This window comes from Pristis pectinata, chromosome 18 (assembly GCF_009764475.1).
Source record: "Pristis pectinata isolate sPriPec2 chromosome 18, sPriPec2.1.pri, whole genome shotgun sequence".
Lineage (NCBI taxonomy): Eukaryota > Metazoa > Chordata > Chondrichthyes > Rhinopristiformes > Pristidae > Pristis > Pristis pectinata.
The window spans coordinates 4,043,329-4,063,841 of record NC_067422.1 but is presented as its reverse complement, the minus strand read 5'-3'; the positions used below and the strand labels follow the sequence as shown (position 1 = coordinate 4,063,841).

At 43.4% G+C, this 20,513-nt stretch overlaps 1 protein-coding gene across 4 annotated transcripts in view; it reads left to right on the top strand.

Annotated features, from left to right (window-relative positions):
* Positions 1–20,513, top strand: part of axin2 (axin 2 (conductin, axil)) — a 63,310-nt gene that overhangs the window by 3,426 nt on the left and 39,371 nt on the right. Inside the window, exon 2 of one of the 4 annotated variants that reach the window (XM_052032686.1) lies at positions 3,140–3,253. The exons of the other annotated variants lie outside the window; for them this stretch is intronic. The gene's annotated coding sequence lies outside the window, so the exon portion shown is untranslated. The remainder of the gene's footprint in view (positions 1–3,139; positions 3,254–20,513) is intronic. 4 annotated transcript variants of the gene reach the window in all.

Below are 20,513 nucleotides of genomic sequence, written 5' to 3'. Positions count from 1 at the left end.
CCAGCCCCTCCTCCACATATGTCTTGTCAGGTGGAAGGAAGAAGCTGATCTTTAATATGCATGTGATCAGTGTTCGGTGAGGCAGGATGAGACAGTCCACAAAAACTCCCCCTCGGCTGTGGTTTTCCAAGATTACTAATTAGACGAAGGAACACCTCGGCTAACTCATCCTCACTGAGTACAGTCCAGCAGTCTGTGATTGATGAAAACTGTGAGTGAACTGTTTACTCAAGTGACTCAGGAGGCAGGACTGCCAATATTACAGTTACCAGTCTCCCTGCTTCCCCCTCAAGGTAAAGGATCTGTTTTCCCATTCTGTGGGAATTCTCACTCTTCCATTCAACTGCCTGCAGGGCCTTCCCCCACCCTTCCTTTCTCCATAACCCTGTCCAGCCCGTTAACCTCAGGTCTTTGCACTCATGCAGTTGTGGTCAGTTTCCTTTGGTTCACTTTGGGAGCCCTGCTCCCAGTTGCCGAGGCTGATACTACCTGAACCTTTCCACCTCTCCATCCCTCTCTCCTCCTTAAAGATGTTCTTGGAAACTTACCTCACTATTTTGATCAATTGTCCTTTGTGTCTCAGTGACAAGTTTCACCTGATTATATTCTTGTGGGATGTTTCATTGCATTAAAGGAGTAATATAAATGCAGGCTCTTATGTTGTAGCATGGTCAATATCTGTTGACTCATTGATCACCCTGAAGCAGAAGGGTTTCCATAGATTAGCATTCAATGGTATGTTTGCATTTCTGTACCTAAGGCCATCGACCCAAGGCCTCTTATTCCCTCAACAAATTATAAACACAGATCATCATTAATACAATGGTTGAAAGACCATCTCTGGGTTTTTTTTTGGAGATCTCCTCAGTCCTGCTGCCACGAAACAACAAATTTCCCGACATGTGTCAGTGATAATAAACCTGATTCTGATCCCTAGCTCACTATATGGCCTCAGGAGGTGTCCCCTTGCTTGCCTTTCCAGAATCCCTTTCAGAAGTCCCAAAATTTTTCTTACAGCATTTGAAGTATTTTCACTGTTGTAGCAGTAGCCAATTTATATGTTGGAAGAATAGGAGCAAGAAAGTGACCAGATAATCTGTTTTAGTGATGTTGCTTGAGGTAAATAAACTGGTTTATTATTGTCACGTGTACCAAGATACAGTGAAGAACTTGTCTTGCATACCGTTCATACAGATCAATTTATTGCAACAGTGCATTGAGGTAGTTCAAGGTAAAACAGTAACAGAATGCAGAATAAAGTGTTACGGTTACAGGGAAAGTGCAGTGCATATAGACAGTAAGGTGCAAGGCCACAACGAGGTAGATTGTGAGGTCAAGCCTCTATCTTATCATACTAGGGAACTGTTCAGTAGTCTTGTAACAGTGGGATAGAAGCTGTCCTTGAGCCTGGTGGTATGTGCTTTTAGACTTTTGTATCTTCTGCCCAATGGGAGTGGGGAGAAGAGAGAACGTCCAGGGTGGGTAGGGTCTTTGATTATGTTGGCTGCTTTACCGAGGCAGCGAGAAGTGTAGACAGAGTCCACGGAGGGGAGGCTGGTTTCCATGATGTGCTGAGCTGTGTCCACAACTCTCTGCATTTTCCTGTGGTCACAGGCAGAGCAGTTGCCATACCAAGCCATGATGCATCCGAGTAGGATGCTTTCTATGGTGCATCTATAAAAATTGGTGAGGGTCAAAGGGGACATGCCAAATTTCTTTAGCCTCCTGAGGAAGTGGAGGCACTGGTGAGCTTTATTGAAGATCCTCCGACACTGAGGAGAATCTCATTTCTCCCACCCTGGCTCTTCTCCAACGTCATGGCCATATGATCTTTTAGCAGAGAGATAGTGTCACCCACAACCTTCCGATCCAAAGTCCTAACCATGCTGCCAACCAAATCCTCTGGAACTTCTGATTGGAGGTCAGCTGCAGTGACTCCTTATGGTCAAGGAAGTTCTGCTCTGTGAACACAACGGAGGAAGCTTGCACATGATTAACTTTACTTGGAAGCCTGTTACCCATGAGCAGCCACAAGGGATCTAGACACAAGGGATCCCTCTTATCATCCGATTAGAAGCATCAGAAATAATCCAAACAATAAAAGTTATCGAAAAAAATAAAACAATGATAAATTTATTTTAAAATCCATTTGACCTAATTAATTTATTGAAAACACTATTAATTAAAATAAAGTAAACAAAACAAAATATCTTTATTTACCTCTAGCTATGGCTGGCATAAAGCTGAAGAGCCAGGTATCTGTGGTGAGTGCAGTGAGTGGAGCAGGGGGCTGATCAGCCAACATCTAACCTTTGGCATGTTGCATCCTTCCATGTAGCAATGTGCAGGCACGGCAGTCTGGAATGCGCTGATAAGCACGCTGCACCTGGCCAGAGTTTCTCTACAGAACCGCCAACTAACTGTCAGCACAATCTGACCTAGTAAACCCTTACAGTGAGGGAGCTCTGCATCTCTGACAAACTGGTTTTCATGAGAAATCCTTTCCCAATTTATGGTTAATTTAAAAATAAATTGCTTTAACAAATCTGCAGTAGATTCAAAATAAGAAGAGCTTTGTAGTTCATTTTGAAAGCCTTAGATTAAAGGAATAACTAGATTCTTGTATCATTTCATTTATGAATTCTTACTAGGCAGAGCCCGGGGGTTGAGGATAACTTGCTTCCACATAGATTTTGTGGGCTGATGCCACTGTGGGATCCACAGTCTCTCCTATAGGTCGGGCAGGGGGAGTTGGATGGTTTGAGAGGTGGTTCCGTCGGGTTCTGTGTGCTGTCAATGTGTTCACTCGAGGTTCTCAATAACATCCAATGTACCTTCGCCACTTGGAGCAGTCACAGGCCAGGGATCCCCATCCAATGGGAATGTTACACCTTTTCAAGGAGGCTTTAAGAACATCCTCAACTCCTTTCCTTTGTACACCTGATAAGTGACTTGGGTTTATTATCTGCCAGTAAATTTGGGGAATTCTGCAGAGAACATTGATGGTATCTTTCTTGTGCCTTGAGGTGCTGCTGTAGGTAGACCGTGTCTGAGAAGCAGGGATAATTGCAGCCTGGTAGACCATGAATTTCATGCCAGGTTGAGGTCTTGATCTTCAAACACTCTTTTCCTCAGATAGTCAAAGCCAGTGCAGTGAAGGTGATGCTGAATTCCGTCATTGATATAGACCTGTGCTGATGGCTTGGTTTGACGTACACTCCGGGATGGTTCCAGAGTCGACCTTTGCTGAATGGTGAGTCAGCTGATTGGGTCTGGATGTTCCATGTGCTCTGTGTCCCAGAGCAAGGGACGGGTTCCTGCTCCTGATGGGCAAGTCCTTACTGTATAACTGCACCATGGCATGTCACCGCTGTTGGGAGAGATAAAAGGGAAACATCAGGGCACTTTATATTTCTCACTTTGATTTACCAAATTAATTTATGAATAATATCTCATTTGTAAGAGACAATTGTATGTTTTGAATATAGGGACAAATGTTTGGCCTTTTGTTGTCATGAACTTTGCATTCTCTTAATCCAAATTGTATTTTCTTTTACTGGAATCAATTGCATGAATCCGTAGTTAAGAACATCATAAAGTCAAAACATTTGTCAGAGAGGACCTGAATGTTCAGGAGTATGTTTTGAATTCAGTTAATTCCTCAGTCAAAGTGGCACTCTCACTGCTCACCATCCCTGCGTGATCCCTGCGTAGCATCACTCTCAGCAGATGAGGCAGAGTTAAAACCTCCTGAGGCACGTCATTTCCCATTTCAGCTCCTGTGAGCCTATGAGGAGATAGGGAGGAGGTGGGGAGAAGGAAAATTCACCTTCTAATTTTACTTGCATACACCTAGAGATAAACACTGACACCCCTTGATTGAAGCTGAAAATGTACCACTGAGTGACTGCAGCTCCAGAGCTTCATTCTGTCAAACTGTTAAAGCACCAACTTAATGTGCCACACATCCGTGCACAAATTCCCATAAGTACAAACATATATATTGCTTGCATTAGCTTGATTCCTGTCTTTGTATTTTACACATTATCATTAGTCTATAGTACAGAAACAGGCCGTTCAACCCCATTGTTCCATGATAGTATTCATGCTCCACATGAGCCTCTTCCTGTTTCCCTCATCCCATCGGCATGATCTCCGGTTCTTTTCTCCCTTGTGTATTCTTTCATCCCTCCTTTTCTCTGCAGCCACCTTCAACCCTCCATATTTCTACCCCTTAAGATGTGGTCTCTTGCACATTTTAATTGCTCCACCATTAGTGGCCCGGTTTTATCTGCTGGCCCTAAACTCTGGACTACCCCACCCCCCACCCCAGCCCCGATGAACCTCAGCCTCATTCTTCCTTTAAAACCTCCGACTGTGATCATCATCTGCTCACCTGGCCATCAATTAGTAATTGGTTTATTATGGTCACATATATCAAGATAAATTAAAAACTTTGTTTTCCATGCTATCCATAAAGATCATCTCAAAACAGAAGTGCGTTGAAGTAGTACAAAGGGAAAAGCAATAACAGAATGCAGAATATGGTGTTATAGTTATAGAGAAAGTGCAGGTAGACAATAAGGTGCAAGGGCCATGACAAGGTAGATTGGGAGATCAAGAGGTCCATTCAAGAGTTATCTAACAGCAGGATAGAAGCTGTCCTTCAGCCTGATGCATGTTGTCGAGCTTTTGTATCCTCTACCCGATGGGAGGGGGGAGAAGAGAGAACGACCGGGGTGGGGGGGGGGGGGTTCTTTGGCTGCTTTGTCTTTGGGTTTATGTTGGCTGCTTTCCCGAGGCAGTGGGAAGTGTAGACAGAGTCAATGAAGGGGAGGCTGGTTTCCGTGAGGAATGAGCTGTGACCACGGAGCAAGATTGCACCAGAGCGTGGCATCTCTTTGCAAGCTGCTCTCAGCAGATCTGTTCATTATTCTACTCAGCCTGAACATAATTTTATGTGGCTCTGTTCAGATTTGTTTGATAATGTTCATGAAACACTGGGAATGTTTAGTTATGGTAAATTTATAAATACAAGTTGCTGTCATGCTCCTTGTAAAGTTTCACTATATTAATGCCACAATATAAATGCAAGGTTTTGCTCTTGTTGTCCCTTAAATAATTTCTGATTGCCTTGTCTACCCCATGTGGATTTTGGATGTGCCTATCAGTCAAGTATCAATGACAAAGTGTATGCATGCCACAAATTCTCACCCAAGCATTACCATGGGCTAAAATAATTATCCTGCTGTTCCTCTGTTGAATTGAGAGTATGCCGTTAATGTAAAAAAAACCCGACTGAACAAGTGCGGAAGGAAGTTTCTGTACATGTATCACCTAGGTACTAACTCCTGCACGGAGCGTGAGAAACAAGGTACAAGCAAGTAATCAAACATCTTTCCATCCTTAAGGCCCAAAGACAAATAAACAAAAAAATCAAGTGTGTCGTACAAAAGGAACCTGCAGTCAAGCCAAGTTGATCTCACCAAGGGGCATGACGCTGGTTAGGCAGGCATCAATTACCCCCTGTCTGGCTGTGCATTCATAAGTAGGGAGATGACAGTGTTTTGTGCTTTCTTTGGAAGATAGCAGAGCAATTCCTTTGTAGGTCGATAATACAACCTCTAAAGAAGAAACCAATTGTGGAAAGATAACATGTGAGCCCAGCCATGATTACACTGGAGACCTTTTATACATTGCATGTATCCCATTTATATTGAATAATATAATCTGGTTGCAGTCAGACTTGGCCTGTGCAGTTCACACTGCAGTTTAGGGAGAGTTACGTGTAGTTTACTCCCAAGATCATGGTGGTGTTTGACTTTATCATAGTATCTGCATTGATTTCAGTTGAAAATCAAAGCAACATTATGGAATCCACATCACAGGTCTGAATGGGCAGTGTGCCAGAGCACATTGCTTAATGTTGTGGTCAGTCCAATGAGGAACAGACACTTTGTCTCCAGAAGCAGTTGTCAAATCCTTCTCTCAAATCTGTTACCTGTTTTGCAGGTTTTTATGCCTCACCTTTCCATGGCAGAACTGTAACATGAAAGGAATATTAAATGTTGAATTTGCAGGTTAGTTTGTTTTGGATCTACATCTGTGTTGAGATCAGCCCCTGAGAACTGTGCTCCAAATTGGCCCAAGCATCCCTCAAAACTTTGTCTGAAAACAAAACTAGTATTTATATGGAACCTTTAATATGGTGAAGCATCCCAGGATGCTGCACAGGAACATGATAGGACAACACTTGACACCAGGCGGGATAGGGCAGTTGACCAAACCTTGTTCAAAGAGATAAACTTAGAAGAGTGAAATTTGGAAAAGTAATTCTAGGGCTTAGGGTAAAGGCATCTGAGGTCTGGACACAGGTTTAGTGGGACGAGGATCAGGAATGTACAAGAATTGGAAGAACACAGACATTCAAACATTAAAGAAAATATTTCAAAAGAAAGCAGTAGGTTTGAAAACAGTGTTTTTTCAGAGTTTAGTTTATTCTTATTTTGTTAAAAGCTAACAGTTGAGAAAGTCCACTTTGATGTGAAACTTTGTCTATTAACGCCTAGCATCTTGCTACACCTAAAACTGCAGCAAACTAACTAAAGCTTGCTGCTGAACTGATGACCTTCCACTTACAATTAGCACTCAGAAGCTGACCCTTCTATGGAGCCAGAATGTTGAATCCCATCTCACAGACTCTCACAGCACTGAAGGAGGCAGTATTTGGCCCTTTGTGATTGTGCCAATACTTTGAAAGAGATGTTCAATTAATCCCATTCCCCTGCTCTTTCCCTACAGCCCTGTAATCTTCCCCCTTCAAACATGCATCCAATTTTCTTTTGAAAGTTACTGTTGAATCTGCTTCTACCATCCTGTCAGGCAGCAAAGAATATCAGGATCACAGCAACTCGCTGTCTAAAACAAAATCTCCTAATCTCTCCTCTGGTTCTCTTGTCTCTCCAAGAGTTTTTCTTGCCTGAACCCTGACTGTAGTTGTATCACTGTGCACAGATTGCAAACCAGCAGTGAAATTAACTTTGTCATGGAGTCAAACAGCACAGAAACAGGCCCTTCAGCCCACTGAGTCCACACTGACTATCAACCATCCATTTACATTAATCCTACACTAATTCCATTTTATTCTCCCCACATTCCCATCAACTCCCCCCAGATTCTACCACCCATCTACACATTAGGGGCAATTTATGGTGCCCAATTAACCCACCAACCCCCATGTCTTTGAGATGTAGGAGGAAGCCGGAGCACTTGAGCAGAAACCCAAAGGCATCTGTTTTGTCTTTAGGTTGAGCCAGTGACAGAGTGTACTGTCTGCCAGTGTCCCCAGGGTTTGAGACCCATGCTACATTTAATACAATGGGTGGGTTGCAGAAGACCAAGTAGACGAAGCCACAAGTAGCCATGGCCAACAAAGTTCATTGTGAGAATGGTGGGTGTTGGTGGTTCCCAGGGCAACAGAGGCCCGGATTGCCTCGGGAAGCCTACACCACACAGATATCAGCTGGTTCTAGGTTAACTTGGGAATTGAGATCCTTCTCACATAACTGGAATGTCAACTGTGGCTCAGCTGGTTGTACCTTTGCATCTGAGGCAATAAGTTCCATGTTCAGGTCAGATGACAGAAAATTGAGCCCAGCGTTGTGGTCCAGTACTGAGGGAGTGCTACACTGTTGGAAATGCCTTCATTCGGATGAGAAGTTACGCAGCCCTCTCAGCAGAATGTAATAGATCCCATAGCACAAGGGTCTTTTCCCATTGTCTTGGCCAATATTTACTTTTCAATCAACATCACTAAAAGAGATTACCTGGTCATTACCAATTGCTGTTTATGGGAGCTCGCTGTGCTCATTTTTCTCACACTCTTATACCTCAGCAGTGATGACACTTCAAATGTGTTTCTTTGGGACATCCCAATAGAGAAATGGAATGGAAAGGTTCTGTAGAAGTAGGTGGTCAGAAAGCCTTTTCTAAACCTGATTCCAATGTGAAGGCTTAGCACTTGGAAGAGGTGGGTGATTTGGACACCAAGTAGACCCCTTGGAGCTGGGTGCATTGCCTATGTTACCAGGATGGGAAGTTGCCCAATCCCATCATTAGACCATTACCATGCCTTTAGTTCAGTCAGAGCCAATCAATATCTGTGGTGTAGGCTTCCCAAAACAATGCAGATGATTAAAGATCGAGCCCAGTGGGACCGAGCTTTGCACAGTGATCCATTCTGTCGCTTGGTGCTGCTCCTATTTGAAGATATTTTAAAAAATACAATGAAAGATACAACATGAAAGAACCTCGAAGTAATCTAAATGTAGGACTGGCAAAAAAAAATAAAGCTTAGAGCCACTGAGACCTCGCATGGGTGAATTCTCCAACTTGGCCATCCCAGAGCATAAAGGCGCAGAGCAGTACAATAGTGGCCCTCTGTGGGGAAGGGACATCAGAGAGCAAGTGGCTCATGGCTGTGACTACTTACAGTACAACCTGAACTAAGCACCGGAGAGGGTGCAGAGTTGACACACCAGGACATTGCCTGGGATGGAATGTTTCAGTCACAAGGAGAAACTAGAGAGACTAAGTCTGTTCTCCCTGGAGCAGAGGAGGTTAAGAGGGGACATGATTGAGGTGTATAAGATTATGAGGAGTATAGATTGGGTAAACTGCAGGAAACTTTCTCCTTATCAGAGAGGAATAAAAATGAGAGGATATAGATTTAGGATAAGGGGGAAGAGATTTAGTGGGGAACTGAGGGAGACCTTTTTTCACACAGAGGGTGGCAAGTACTGGAAGACACTGCCTGACAGAGTGATGCAGGTAGAGTCGTTGATGGCATTCAAGAAGTGTCTAGACGAGCACTTGAATCACCTTGGCGTAGAAGGCTATGGGCCAACTTCTGGAAGGTAGGATTAATACGGATGGGTGCCCACTGGTCAGTGTGGACATGATGGGCTGAATGGCCTGATTCCGTGCCGTATGACTCTATAAGTGAGTGCCAGTGGATGGTGCATGTTTGAAAGTGAACCCTGTGAAAGAGGGAATTCGGGAAAGCAAGGATAGGGAGAAGACCATTCAATCAGTCAAGTTCATTCCTTTAACACTCCAGCACATCCAACACCATTTTAAATACCACAAATAACTTTAATGCCTCTCTGTTACCTGCTAGATTAACAAGTGGGAGTGATTCTAACCATTGTGTGATAGTTGAAATCTCTCAGGTTATTTACCAAATGGAAACATATCAATATTGAATTTTAGCATGTTATACTGAAGTCCATCCATGGCAGTCTCCAGGCGGTCAGAGGAACTGGTGCAGCTCTGCATCAGGGAAGACTTGAGAAAGAAACTGGAAAGTTACTTTTAACCTGTAGGACCAGGAGAGTTCCTGAGGGCCTCCCCAAAAAAGTTAGATCACCCCTGGTACACTACCCCAAGCCCCCCCTCAGCTCAAAGTGAAAGTCGAGTTTATTGTCATATGCACAGGTGCAATGAAAAACTTACTTGCAGCAGCATCACAGGCACAGAGCATCAGATATGCACCATTTGCAAGAAAAACATAAAGTAAACATAAATTATACACATTTTTTACAAGAAAGAACAAAAAAAAAACAAAGTCCATTTTAGTGCAAAGTGATCATAGTGTTGCTAAACTGTAGTGATTAGGGTTGTGCCGGTTTGTTCAAGAACTGAATGGTTGAAGAGAAGTAGTTGTTCTTGAACATGGTGGTGTGGGTTCAGGCTTCCCAAATGTGAGTCCCTTTCCAGATATTCCATGAAGCCAATGCCACCATGACAGGTGGCTCTCAGGCCAAAATGTCCCAAGCCTAATAAATCCAAGAGGAATAGTGGGATAATCTTCTTCACCCGTGTGACTGGGCAATTTGAATCACAAGGAAGCTTCGAGGCAAGTGGTGTGGATGTATTTAAGGGTCAGCTCGATGAACGTGCCAAGATTATTAGAATAAGTTGAGGTGGTTAGCTGAAGGGGTACTGAAAGAGGCCTCTCATGGACCAGTTGCACTGATTACCTGTTCCTGCATTGTAAGGACTTTATAAATGAGTGAAGACATTCCTGAAAGCCTCAGTTCAAGTTTACTTTTCATTGATTTATATTCATGCCCTTTGGTTTGACTGGCTTGTCTCACTCAAAGTAAGTTTACCTTATCAATAGAGTGTATACAGGTAGGAACCTCACCTCAGCAGGAGCACACCTGCATCTTAATCAGAAGGAAAAGGTCCCCATCACTGTTTGAACAAGAGCAGGAGAGATAGCCTGGCCAATGCGTATCCCTCAATTAACATCAAAAATCCTGACAAATCTGATCATTTATCTCAGTGCTGTTTCTGGGAGCTTGCAGTGCTGCAAGTTACTGGCATATTTGCTCCCCTACCACAGACTACAGTTCAAAAGCATAAATTGGCTATGAGGTCACTGGAGGGTTTGGAGGTTACAGAAGGACCTACAGGGATGAATTTCTTCATTCCTTCAGAATTCCACACTTCCAGAGCCTTTAGCTCTTCCCTGCATTGTGGATTTTGGAACTGATTTTCTTGGCCTTTGCCCCTGAATGCAAACATCAGGATATAAGTAATGCGGACAGAAGGGAGTGTGGATGCTGGAATTTTGTTCTAAAAGGAATGGGGACCCATTTCCCCTGAGCTGCACCACTCTACAGGATTTGTATGAAGGACAGAGCTGGTTCTGTAAAGGAAGGTTCAAAGTAATCAGGCAAGTGGGACACAGAAGGAAAGGACCTCAGCCTCACTCCTTCATTCTGTGTGTTGGTGGCCCAGAACACCCGGCAGCAGAAGCTTATGCCAAGATCCTTCCTGGAGTGTTATAGCTGGGTACAGCTGAAACCAGACAGGAAATGCACACTTAGGGAAGAAATGACTAGTCTTCGGACCAGCAGAGATCGGGAGTCCAACCCTCTTAAATTTTTCCAAACTTCACTTTTAGCTCACCTCCTCTTGGAACCAGCCTTGTTTCTTTCTGTTCCTTTCTCTCCAATGCAGAACGGTCTGAGAGATGTGTGATGTGAGGTGGAAAGCAAGCTGTCCTCACCCATCTCTTTATCTTCTCTTCTCGTGCAGTTCCTTGGGCTGAGGGTGTCTTGCTTCCTACTTGGTGAGGCCAATGTAGGAGCTACAGACCTAGCCAGAGGTAGGGTAGGAGATGCTTGATGAGGTGGCCAGCTGAGTCATTTGGGAGGTGGTGCACTCCTTCCACCATTTAGGTAGGACTTCCATGTGCTCCTGATTCATGGATGTGAGGTTCTCAGGACCATTCCAAGAGCTCCTTCCCCATTTTCAGGGACTCCCATGAATTGGTGGGGATGAGGCTTTGTGAACATCCTTGAACCTTTTCCTCCATCCATCTCCTACCACCACCTCTCTCAACTGCTTCAGAGCCTCCACATTGTGGACTGTCTGATATCCAGTGCTGGATTAGCCGATATTTCGTTCATCTAAACAGCAGAAACACTGGAAATTAAACCACATGATCCATGCATCTCTGAATATAGTCCACAGCCATGGATTCCATCCTTGTCTGCTGTTGAATCCTCAATCATGCAGCTCTTGCCTTTTGATCTGCCGCATCCCTAGCTTCTTGAATGAAAGCTCCACTTATTCAGACCTGACAAAATACGCGTTTCCCCACCTCCCTCGTACCCCTGGTGATGTCACTGGTTGCGCCTCTCAAGGCTTTCTAGGGGATTTCTGGGAACTGCTGAGGCAGTTCAGGTGCAAAGTTCATTTTATTTACTTTTACTTTTCTGTGTGAACTTTCTTAGTAAATTACCCTCCGTCATGGATCTCCTGCAGTCTTTGAAACCCTCACCCCAGGTGCCTTGCCCCAGGCTGGGAACCTCTGCTCCAGATCAACTATTCCAATACAGTCATAACTTGCACTGTCCTGGTCACTCAATACCCTGCTCTCACTGACCATAATTCATCTTGGTTAGGAAATCATTCAGTTTTCAAATTGTCATCCTCATTTACAAATCCTTGTATGGCCTCTCCCCTCCCTGGTGCCATAATAACCTCCAACCTTATCATTCTGCACTATATCTCTCCTTCAGTTCCTACCTCTTGAATATCTCCAGCTTACTCGCTCCACCGCTGGGGGTCGTTCCCTCAGTGACTGAGGCCCAAAGCTCTGGAGATTCCTTGCTACCTTTCTCCATCTCTCTTCCTTCCTTCACAATGCTGTTCAAACCTACCAATCTGCCCTGAGTTAGTGTCTCAGCATCAAATTTTGTTTGAAAACCTTTCTGGGAATGCCTTTGTGTGTTTTGCAACATTAACCATGCTATGTAAATTAAAATTGTTGGGTTTGCAATTTGGTTTTATTCCCTTTTGTGTACACAGGAGTTTTTATTTGCTTTTTGCATTTTTAATATCTGTTCCATATGTTACAATTCAGTGAATACAATTATTAGGCGATTGGAACCCAGCACAAATATTCGTAATAATTCCTTTTAGTAATTTTCCTTTTTAATAATAACAGCCAATAATAATAAATGACGCAAAGAAAGAGTGTCATCAGACAAACTTTTATACTGAGCTGTATTTTTTAAAAAATTAGGATATGTGACTTGAGGTTAGAGTCTTAAAGGAATGTGAAGTGAAGAGGTTACGGGAGGGAATCATGAGCTCAGGGCCCAGGCAGCTGAAGGAAGACACAGCCACCGGTGGTGATGGGATAAGAATAGGGATTGAACAGGAAGCCAGAGTTTTCCAATAAGGACCCAGCTTCTTTAAAGTCCTTTGCTAATAATGTGAGATCACTTATCGAACAACCCATTCCAAAAGTCACCTCACACTGAGGAACATGAATTGAAGATGGTTTGAAATTGCCCCATGAATGTTTGTCCCTAACTTTGTTCTAAATCCAGGCATTGCACTGCAGTTGGTAAAAAGGGAGGAATAATCCACTTTGAAACAGTTACATCTCCTACAACCCTCGACCCAAAACTCGGGTGGCTGCAGTTGGAAAGGATGTTGTGATATGTGACTTGGCTACTGTGTTTACGATCAGAGGTAGAAGTTTAAAGGATAAGGCTGAAAGTCTAAGTACTGTCCACTTTTCTCTTTATACTTGTACCAACTTGTTCATTCGAGGTAGCAACTGTGAAAACATTCCCAACAGTCAGTAAACAATGAGATGCTGATTGCCAAGTAGATACTGTGATGAGGAAATTATAGGTTTCAATGGAACGATGGGCCAAAGCACCTACCTCTCACAGATTTATCTTCTGTTCTGGTCACCTCCTTGTTTCTCAAATGGTAGGAAGGATTCTAACAGCTGAGAGTGGAGAATCGGGTGGTGAAGTTCAACAAAAGCAAACATTTTTAAAATTCTCAGATTTAAGTCCATTCAATGACATGCCAATTAATTTTTCTAGTATCTTAAAAGGAAACCTTAAACCTAAAGTAATTGCTAATATAAAGAGGTTTATCCCTAAGAAGTTGCTTTGGAACAGCTGCAACTCTGTGACCTTTAGATTTGGGCTCTTCCCAGTGTAGTAACATTAACATTTTACATTGGCAGATTAGCAAGACACCAGCTCTTCAAAGTGATCTTATTAATGGTCTGTAACCAAAGTTACTGGACAGAAAGCCGTTTTTTAACCAAGAGTGTTCCTTTTACTTCCAAGCCAACATCAAAGGGCTATTCTTTACACTCTAATTGTATCTCTTTTGGCTTAAAAGGCTACTTTCCATTGGGCCTCGGGTGAGACTCTGACAACTGTATTTATGTCTTCTCTCATTACTGCTAAATTATTGTCATTCCTTTTTTTTCGTGATCATTAGAAAATTGTAGATTGTCTCCTATTGGTCATGGCACTACAACTGCAGGCAAGGCTGCTTATATATATTTTTAACAGTCTTTAGCAGAATTTTTTGCACCTTCAGCTTTCATTTTCCACAAAATTCCACACTATCCTCGACGGCACCATAGATAAAGGGATAATCACTTCAAAAGGAGAGGTCGTTTACGGTCACAGGCAGTGAGCAAAGGAGTTTAACCTTCAAGGTGAAAGAATGACCAGGAAAGTAATTGACAGAGAAACTGATCAATGGCTTTCAAACAAGCGTCCGGACACAACTCCAGCCACAGTGTCTTCACTTAATTGCCAGGCATGTCAACTTCTCCCTACCAACCCCTGACCACCCTCCACCATCTCCCTACCTTCCCTCCCCCAACCTCCTCACCTTCACCAGCATGACCTGAAAAACATTTCTCCAAGATGTTTCTCCCTTCCAACATTGTACTAATTATATTTAGATGGTTTAAACCATCTGTTTTCCTGTTTGTATCACAGAAATAATTGCTGCATTATATTTGAATACGTTGTTACTTCATACAAAGTTGATAAGAAAGAGCCAGCTGACACTTGCTGCTCCCCTGCCCCCCCCAACTCCCGCAGCTTTGTAATCTCCTAAGTGAGGCAAACACCAGGATAAAACTCTGCTTCTGAAATCTACCAGCAAAGCCCATTGATAGACGACAAATGCCAAGAAACTCAATGTTGTATAAAGGGAAATTCACAAGCACGTTCCAGCACTCACCAGCCTTACCCCTTTAAAGCTCACTGAAACTCACCAACATGGCCATTACCATACCAATATACAGCATAAAAACCAACAATGTGCACCAGTAAAGTAACCATCAAACACATGTCCATGCACCAGAAAGACCCCCTTCTGCACCAGTAAACGCACTGGCACTCATGTACAATTACAATGTTTAAAAGACATTGCAACAGGTTCATGGATAGGAAAGGTTTAGAGGAATATGGACTAAATGCAGTACAAGGGAAAAGCAATAACAGAATGCAGAATATAGTGTTATGATTACAGTTACAGAGAAAGTGCAGTGCAGGTAGACAATAAGGTGCAAAGGCCATGACCAGATTGTGAGGTCAAGAGTTCATCTTTAACGTACAAGGAGTCTGTTTAAGAGTCTTATAACAGTGGGATAGAAGTTGTCCTTGAGCCTGGTGGGACGTGTTTTCAAGCTTTTATATCTTCTGCCCAATGGGAGGGTGGAGAAGAGAGAATATCCAGTGTGAGTGGGGTCTTCGATTACACTGGCTACTTTACCGAGGTAGCGAGAAGTGTAGAGTCCATGGAGGGGAGGCTGGTTTTCATGATGAACTGAGCTGTGTCCACAACTCTCTGCAAGTTCTTGAGGTCTTGGGCAGAGCAGTCTGCATAGGATGCTTTCAGTGGTGCATCTAGAAAATTTGGGGAGGGTCAATGGGGACATGCCAAATTTCCTTAGCCTTCTGAGGAAATGGAGGCGCTTGGTGTGATTTCTTGGCCATGGCGTCTACATGGTTGGACCAGGACAAGCGATTGGTGATGTTTACACCTTACATGTAATATTCATAGAATGATAATGAACTTCTGAAGAATGTCAAATTTGAGAAGAATTCTCCATGATCCCTCTTGCCTGACAGACTCAAAGTTTTTGCAAGTCCGTGTACAAGGGTGGTGCTGCTCTCTGCTTGTTTCCAGAATTTCTGAAGGTCATGTGCTTTGGATGGAATCCTCAGTGTGACCCTGGGAGGAGCTCTTCAACCAAGGGGAAGCAACAATGGAGGAGGGCTGTGTCTGTGGCAGATAGCAGGGACAACTCCCTATAATTACTGCAAACATTTCCTCTCTGAGATATAGACCAGTAAATCCACCAGCAAACCCATGGACACTTGGCAACAATGGCACCAACACTCACCAATAACGATATCCACAAGGAAAGAAACTTACACTCTTACATCAAATGTACACCAACGCATTACCTGACCAGCTTTTGTGCAAATAAGTGGGCTGATAGTGGATGTGTGCTTAACAATGTGTGCTTAATAAGGGGGTGCGGGGGGACCCAGTGGGAGCTGAGAACGTAGTCTGGGCTGCATGACTGAAGCCATAGCTGCGTGTTTTGGGATTGAAAAGAGTTTTTTTGATGACAATTTCATGTTGCAAAGGTACATGTGGAGCTTGCATTCATATTGTGCTTTTCACAACCTCGAGAAGTTTCTAAGAATTTTATAGCCTATTAAGGAAATTTGAAGTATAGACAGTGTTGGTTGAATATTGGTCAGGACACCAGAGGTAACTCGTCTGCTCTTGTAATATAACTTGTGAGCTTCTACATCCATCCAAAAGAATGTTTGGGACCCTGGGTCAATGCCTCATCCAAGAAAAGCCTTCAGCTTCCTCAGTTCTGCAGTGAACCATCAGCCTAGCTTAGGATCTCAATTCTCCAGGATGGGACTTCAGCCCTCACCATTCTGACTTAGAGATGAGTCTGAAAACTGTGCAGAAGGAGAAGCTAGCAGTGGATAAAGGTGTAAGATTTAGGCTGGAAAATAGGACAGGAGGTTGCAGTGTGAGAGATGAGGTTTGAAATCAGTGCTTTGTAGGGAAGGATGTTAATGTGTGTATGTTTTGTTCAGCCAGATCTCTCAAATGCTCAGAAACCAGTCACCACCTGTAAGGATCCCAACCGAACAACTGCAAGTCCACAGTAGAGTCAGTGGTTACTCATTATAAGGAGAACATTCTCCTTCTGGGCTCAGATTCAATCTACATGAACCTAGTGAACTCAGGGAATAATTTTCAAGTGCACTGGCTTAGAAACTCCCAAGCCTTTAGCTGCTTCATCAATGATCTTCCCTCCAGCATGTCAGAGGAGAGTTGTTTGCTGAAAATTGCACAGTACAGCTCATTTGCAGTTCCTCAGGTGATGAACGACTTCACACCTACTTGCACCAAGACCAGGATTAACATCTGACCCTGTGCTGGTAAGTGGCAAGTAACCTTGATGCCACACAGATGCCAGACACTGACCATGTTCATAAGAGAGTATTTAGTTACTGCTCTTTGATACTCTGCTGCATAATCATCAGTGAATACCCCATCATCAACAGCCTTGGTATCGTCTTTGATCAAAAACTCAACTGAATCAGCTACATAAATACCATGTTTACAAGATCAGGTCAATGGCTGGGTATTCAGTAGCGGTGACTCATCCCTTGACTTTCCAAATCCCTCTCCATCACCTGTAAGGTGCAATTCAGTTCTGTAATGAAATGTTCTCCATTTGCCAGGATGAGTTCAGCTCCAGCAACACTCAAAGTTCCCAATTCTATACAGGACAAAGGAGTCCACTTGAATTGCCTTCAATAATCCTTACCCCCACAGTCAGAGGATACCGTGCCTGCACTATGTATTATCTACAGATCACACAGCAGCAACTCGCCAAGGCTTCAATGAATAATCTGCCTCCACCACTAAAAATGATGAGCACACACTATTCTGACATGGAGGTTACCGATCAGTGCCTTATCATGAATCGTTCAAAATTCTGAAACCCTTCATGACCTTGTAGATATAACTTCACCATTAGGACCACAGGAGTTCAAAATGAAAACTTTCTCAAAGGTGAATGGAGATGTCATTGAGGCCCAGGTAGCAAGAATGTATTTTTGTCCCATTATAGTTAAAACAACTGAAGAAATAGAAGGAGGAAGAGGCCATTCAGCCCATTATGCCTGCTCGGCCGTTCAGTGAGGTCATGGCTGATCATTTACCTCAGCCCCACTTTCCTGCAACAACCCATATCTCTTGATTCCACTAATGTCCAAAAATCTAAAAATCGCTGCAATTCTTTTGGAATCCACCCTGACTCCTCAAAACTCTCTGCTTTGTAAAAGGAGATGATCTTATTACAACTCAAACAGGGAAGAGCAGGTACCAGGGGCTCCTCAGCAACACCATGGGGAGCAGCACAGCTTGTGATCCCCACCATCCTCCAGACCACAGTGTGGCTGCTCACCATTTCCACACTCAGAGTCACCCACAGTACAAGGAGTGGAGGAGTTCACTCCAGGCCCAGAGTAATCTCTCAGCCAACATCACTACAAATCAATGATCTTGCTATAACCATACTCCTGTGTCTGAGTGTGTGGTGTGCACAAGTTGGCTCCTTCATTTCACACATCACAAGAGTGACCACAGTTTTAAAAACCTCCTCTCTTTAGGGATGAGGTTTGCGAAATGTAAGTGCACGTCTTATTTTTCTTTTGAAAGTAAAATATTAATTAATTTTAATGAAACAGGTAAATTTGATCTCATATCCCTTTGTCTGCTGATCCAAACCACTGCTTTCCTGGCACTCTATCTTAGGCTGTGAGAGATTCTCAGGGTGCTACGCACAGGTGAAAGGCAGGGTGAAGGTTGTGATGTAGGAGACTTCATTCCCACCCCTGTAATCATCCAGTCATCACATGCAGAAGGTGAGCTTGTGGATGCATGCAAGCACACGTTCATCCTGTACCATGAAGGATGGTATACCCTTCCAAAATCCAGGAAATTTCAAGTCCCACACATGCCTATAGAAGTTCTGAACAATACCACTAAACTACAAAAGCAAAGACAAAACTGATGCTGGAAATCTGAACTAAACTACTAAAGGTGATCAAAAACAACTTTTGGAAAAAGCTGACAGTGGCTACCTTGGTCAGATCATCTGGGATTGGGCAAAATTTCATTTTAATCTTTAATTGGGCATTGAAATATATTACTGTTAAACACATCCTGGAAACACATACACAAGGGTAAAATTGTACTTTCATCTAAACTGTACTGCCTTATGCCAAACCTTCTAATAACTTCCACCCACCACCCAATCTAGCAGAGCTGACGGCTCCCACTCTGACCTTCCTTGTAGCCACTTTTGGCAGTTTGCCAACTTCATCCCAAATTGAAAGGAGTTTTGAGCTGTTGTCTTACCTGTGCAGAGACTTGAGCAGAAAATGGAGCCCAGCATTCCCAATGCTGAGCTGAGGTAGTGCTCAATGGTCGGAGGTGGGAGCAGAGGTTTCCATGACCTATTTTGAAGGAAAGTGGAGAGTTCTCTCAGGTGTCCTGCCCAATGTTCATCTCTCATTCAACACTTGAAAAAAAACATTATCTGGTTATTATCCCATTGCTATTTGTGGGAGTTAGCTGTGGGGAAATTGCCTGCAACGTTTTCTATCTACATTTCAAAAAGAGATTTTGTTGGTTGTAAAGTTCTTCAGGTTGTTCTGAGGTCAAAAAAGATTGCATGGAAAGGCTTTCTTCTCCTTCTTTCATGACAGATTGAGAAGTATCTTTCATAAGATCTGTTAAAGTTGGAGTTGAACCCAGGTCCAAAAATGAAAAATGAGTTGAGCAAACTGACTTACCAGTCGAAAATAAAGAATGTTAGATGCTCTCAACAGGTCAGGCAGCATCTGTGGGGAAAGAAACAGCTGGCATTTCAGATCAAGGAGCTTTCATTAAAACTGGAAAAGTGATATGACTGGTGTGTTTTAAGTTGCAAAGTCAAAGCCAAGTTTATTGTTAAATGCACGAGTAAATGTGTACACAGGTGCAATGAAAAACTCGCTTGCAGCAGCACCACAGGCACATAGCATCAAATCAGCAGCATTCACAAGAAAAACATAAATTATACACAATTTTTTACAAGAAAGGACACAATTAGAACAAAACAAAACAAAGTCCATTGTAGTGTAAAGTGGTCATGGTGTTGCTATACTGGAACTTCAGGCTTCTGTACCTCCTGCCTGATGGTAGCTGTGAGAAGATGGCATGGCCTGGATGGTGGGGATCTTTGAAGACAGATGCTGCCTTCACCGAGGCAGGGGTGGAGAGATCAGAGGGATTGTCTGTGACAGAGTGCTGACCAAAATGGGCAAGGTAACTTTAAAATTGGCAGTTGAGAACAGAAGAAGAGAAAGAAACAAATTGAAACAGGTCGAGAGGAATAAAGAGGTTAACTGAAATATTGAATTCACTGTCAAGTCCTGAAGACTTGAACATGTCCAAGGTGTTGTCCCTCAAGCTTACATTGGGCATCATTGGAGTAATGTAGGAAGGGTGTTCAGAGTGGGAGTGGGGTGGAGAATTAAAGCAACAGGTGACTGGAAGCTCTGGGTTGACCTGTAGACTGAACAGAGGTGTGCTCCAAAGCAGACTCCCAACCTGCGATCAGTTTCTTCAGTGTGGAGGAGGCCACACTGTGAACACTCAATGTGGTGCACTGAATTGTAAGAGTGGCAAGTGAATTACTGCCTCACAGTCTTCCAGCGAAGCAGCTGGAAAGTTTCCTTGAAAGCATTGCTCTGCACCCTGTCACAGACATTCCCTCGGTCGTCTCCACCCCTCCCCATCGAGGCAATGTCACACACACTTCTCACTTTCCCAGTTCTGATGAAGAGCCATTGACCTGAATTGGCTGTGTTCCTCTCCCATAGATGCTGCCTGACCTGCTGGGTGTTTCCAGCACTTTCTGCCTTTGTTTTGGATTTCCAGCATCTGCAGTTTTTTTTTGTTCCAGTAACTTGCCAGGTTGTTTGTGAGCTTTTCACTTCCACCTTGCAAAGAAGGGGGTTTAATTTGCTTCATATTGTCGGTAGAGCCAATGCTTACCATTTTCATTATGG